Source organism: Macaca mulatta, chromosome 2, assembly GCF_049350105.2.
Source record: "Macaca mulatta isolate MMU2019108-1 chromosome 2, T2T-MMU8v2.0, whole genome shotgun sequence".
Lineage (NCBI taxonomy): Eukaryota > Metazoa > Chordata > Mammalia > Primates > Cercopithecidae > Macaca > Macaca mulatta.
The window spans coordinates 89,932,323-89,937,345 of NC_133407.1; positions in this window are offsets into that span (position 1 = coordinate 89,932,323).

A 5,023-nucleotide genomic window follows, 5' to 3' on the forward strand; every position below is an offset into this window, starting at 1 on the left:
GGTTTGCTTAACCATTCAGTCTTTGAAGGATATCTGAGTTATTTCCAGTTTTATGGCTACTGTGAATAAAGTTACTGTGAAGATTCATGTACAGATTTATATTAAAATCCACCTGGGGCTTTGTCTTTATTCAGGTATGGTAAGTCCAACAAATCAGGAGACATTGACATTAGAAAGTTTATTATTCGAAGCTTCCAAGAGGAGGGGAGAGTGTCATTCTTTGCAGGACCATAGTATATAACAACAAGGTCAGCTGCAGGCAGAGAGAGAGCAAGGGAAACTTCAGGAAAGCTTTTACTATAGTTTTCTTGGAAGAAATGGGCCATTTGCTCTAAAGCAAATGGGCTAAGCAAGTTTAGAGTTGGCCAATCTGAATAATTTCAGTATGCTTCAGGGTGGTGAAGCTGGCTGATGCTTGGCCTTGGGGTGATTAGGACAGGGGAATAGTGTCTTATAAGAGTAAGAACCTTTGAAAGAACAGGCAGGTCAGGGGTGTGAATTTTGGATTGGTTTGTTTACATATTGACATGGTTTGGCTCTGTGTTCCCACCCCAATCTCATCTCAAATTGTAATGCCACAAGTTGAGGGTTGGTCTGGGTGGGAGGTGATTGGATCGTGGGGGCGATTTCTTCCATGCTATTCTTGTGATAGTGAGTGAATTCTCACGAGATCTGATGGTTTTAAAGTGTGGTACTTGCGTTGTTCACTCTCCCTCTCCTTCCACTGTGTAAGAAGCGCCTTGCTTCCTTTTCACCTTCCACCATGATGGTAAATTTCCTGAGGCCTCCCCAGCCATGCAGAACTGTGAGTCAAACCTCTTTCCTTTGTAAATTACCCAGTCTCAGGTATTCTTTATAGCAGCGTGAAAATGGGCAGATACAGACAATAACAGTGTGAAAATGGACTAACACACATATGAAAGGCTCACTCTAGTGAGAGTCAAAAGTCCCTCTGCTAACTCTAGGAAATCCAACTGCTAAACCTGTGGGAGAGGCAGTCCCTCCCTATCAACAAGGCCTTAGATGTCAAAACATCAGATACAGAAACATGAAAACATGGATAATACAAGTATTTTGTGTGAACTTAAGTTTTCATTTCTCTGGGATAAATGCCCAGGAGTGCAATTTCTGGATCATATGGTAATTGCATGTTTAGTTTTATAGGAAAATGCCAAACAATTTCCCAGAGTGGTTGAACAATTTTCCATTACCACCAGGAATATCTAGGTGATTCCTTTCTCTAATCCTATAGATTTATAAAGCTTATGGGAGGGAATAAAGGCGTCATTTGGATTATTAACACTTCTGGCATTTAGGTAAACCATGACAATGATTTTTTATTTCGTGAGTAAAATCTGTAGTACACTGACCTGGGAACTGTGAAAGATCCAAAGGTGAACAGGTAGATAATTTTGCTCAAGGAGCCTTCAGTCCCTCGGTGGAAGCAGGCCTGTAAATGTTGAACAAAAAAGAATAAAAATGGGTGGTACGTGTACATTCAACCAATCTGCAGTGTAGGCACAGTGGAAATGCTAAGTATTTGAAATAATGGATATGTTAATTAGCTTGATTCAATCATGCTACATTGTATACATATATCACAGTATCACTTTTTACCTCATAAGTAGATACAATTATAATTTATTAAACTCAATACAATTTAAAAAATAAGTAATGTTTAAGAATTCTGAGGGTGTGGCTGGTAAGGCCTGATGTAGGTAGTAATCTCTGAGCAGTCTGTGAAGAATGAATATAATTTAAAAAGTAAAGAAAAAAAGTGCAAAAGGCATTTAACATTCAAAATATTTTGTGTGCTGGGGGCACCAGGGGTATTCTGATGGGATTAGAACCCTAGCAGAGTGGGGAGATGGATGGAGCAATGAAAGTGAGAAACAGAATTGAAGAAAGATCATGAGGAACCTGGAATGACCTCTGAAGAAACTAGGCTTGGTTTGGTAGCGGATGTGACGTCACTGAATTTGGAGAAGATGAATACCAATTGGCTTGCATTTTAAGATATTGACAAAGTTCACTGAAAACAGTCAAGATCAAAAGTGAAGAGTATTGAGGGGAAGCTATTGTCATAGTTTAGGTGAAAGATGCTGAGACATTGAGCTCATTGCAGAGCCTTTAAAATATCATTGTGCTGTTTTCTTTAATTAAGTTGACTACAAAAAAATGAATGTTCCTTGCAAGCACATCAGAAAACAATGTAAAAAATAAACAGAAATCACCCTTGATCACCTTTCTCAGAAATAACCACAGCAAACATTTTGAAATATTTTAATAAAAATGTTTGTAGTCTTTTTAGCTACATTGCCATGTGTGCATGTATGTATAATTTTAAGCATATATCAGTGATAGCATATATAATGTTTATGTCATATTTATAACATTTTTCATCAACAGTGTATTATAACATCTTTTAGTATATAAATGTATTTATTCACTATCACTTAAATTATTCTCATTGTATAGAAAGTGTAACTAAATCAAGTCCTCCCCACTGCAGGATATTTAAGTGGTTTTGTTTAATTTTGTTAGACTATTTTACTATTTCTAGCTTTTTATTTACATTTAACACCTTATTTGCAGACTTGGAATAAGAAATAAGATTTTCTATCTGAGGTTCTGTCTCTTGCCCATGCTCATGGAAGATGAAGTTGGGGCTCCGCAGACATCCTGAGATGCACACATTTTGTGCTGGCATTGCACATCGAGTGGCCTTGCCTCACCTCTCCAGCATTGAAAATAGTATGGCTTACGTTGAATTAGAGACCAATATGCTTATGATTTTCTAGCTCCTGCAATTTCTACTCAAGTTCTTTTATCTCATGTTGGGTTCCCAAAACTAGACTGTGCATCAAATTATCCACAGATCATTTTACAAATGAAATGCTGAGGACCCAGCATAAAAGACTGTGATTCAGTTGGTTTGGAGTTAGGTCAGGAAACTGTATTTTTCACTCTTCCCTAGGGAATTTGACCATTCAGCTGAGGTGAAAACCACCTCAGCTTTCCACCCTTTTACTGATATAACTGTTTCCACTGATTATGAGTTTGCCTATGTGGTGACAGAACAATTTAAGCTAAGATGGGGCTCGGCAATGGCGGCTTGATGTGTTCCTTTCTGGGAAGTTCAATGTTTTCAACCACAAGGGAGCCAAACTCATGCAAACCAGTTACAGATTAGGGGCAGAAATAGTTTTGAGAAAGGGAGTTTCTATAAAAAAAATTTAAATCTGGGACTGGACTTCTAGGGGATATCCTACCAAGTGTGGATCTTTTGCTTTTCCAAAGTATTTCCTGATCTCTCTGATTGGGTGATGAAGCCTTTTGACATCCTTACCAAAAAGGAGAAAAATAGGCTGGGTGCAGTGGCTCATGCCTGTAATGCCAGCACTTTGGGAGGCTGAGGTGGGTGGATCATGAGGTCAGGAGATCAAGACCATCCTGGCTAACATGATGAAACCCCATCTCTGCTAAAAATACAAAAAATTAGCCAGGTGTGGTGGCGGGTGCCTGTAGTCCCAGCTACTTGGGAGGCTGAGGCAGGAGAATTGCGTGAACCCGGGAGGCGGAGCTTGCAGTGAGCTGGGATTGCGCAGCTGCACTCCATCCTGGCAGACAGAGCGTGACTCCATCTCAAAAAAAAAAAAAAAAAATAGCCAAAAGGAGGAAAATATGGACATTGGGGTGTACATGACTATCATGTTTTTGAGCCCATATTTTATGCAGGTGGTTGGATACTGTGATTATATGAAAGACAAATGGAAACATCTCAGAATAGGGACAGAAGGACACAGAAGAGAGGCTTATGTTGTTGAGGACAAATTTTGTTCACTGGGTTCTTTTCTTTGAGGTGGCCTCTCAAATGCTACCCAAAGGACATTGACCTGAGGATGACATGAGGAAATCTGTGGAAGTATGGCTTTAGGCCATTAACACAGGCTGAGCCATCACTGCACAGTGGATGGAGCCCCTAGGTGGGTTCCCTCCTCACATGGCTGGCTCTTTCTGTCATGACTGCCAGCTCAAAGTAGACATGGATCCTCCTCACTCTTGCCTCTTGTCCATGTCCCCTGTGAGGACTAAGATATTCTGCAGATACTTCTGTAATCGATCTTGCTGCATTGCAGTCCTGTGCTGCCCTGACCTCCAGCTCTATCTTCCTACTTGGATCTCTGAAAGTGTAACCTAGGTCTCCTCCCTGTTTCTGGTTTCACTTGCTTGAAACACGTCCCCTTCTTGGTGGACCAGAATCAGCTCCAATATTTCTTTAATTCCACCACAGTGACTGAGGTATCCTCCTGTCTACAAAGAGTATAACAGAATTTGCAGCTCCAGCCACACAGTTCTCTATAAACCTCAAGAAATTGCTTGGCACAGGTTAATTTTCCCCACCTCTAGAGAAAAATACTACCATGTTACCAACACTTACTGATACACTGAAAGTGCAGCTGCAATTTAAAGAATGGAAAGGGATCTGTAGCATCAATATTCATCTTGCAAAATCTGTGTGTCAATAATATGGCATAAAAAACAAAGTTTTTGCAAAAAAGGATATTGTTACAAGAGAGGATCAATATGACCTGCCTGGGAAATCAACACTGTGACTTCTTATCATTTATAATGTATTAGCTAAAAGGTCTAAACCATCTCAATCAGGAGACATGTTTCGAATTTTTTACATGAGGATCTGAAATGATGTAACGATAGCAACATTCATTACCTATCATGTGTGAATATTATGCTTAAATCACTCTCATTCGATTCCATGACATCCCTGGAAGGGAACTTGTATCATTCCTTGTTTTACAGATGAAGTATCTCAGACAGAAACTCTACTCAAAATCAACACTAATTAGAAGGTATTTCTGCAGGGCCTATAGGTTTTCCCAGCACACCATAGGTTCTCTCTGGTTCACTCGTGTACAAACCCACAGAATTCTCAAAGCTTGCACCCAGTGTGGCTGCAGTGATACTGCTTCCTTCTAATTCTCCTCTTTTACTTTGTTTTGTG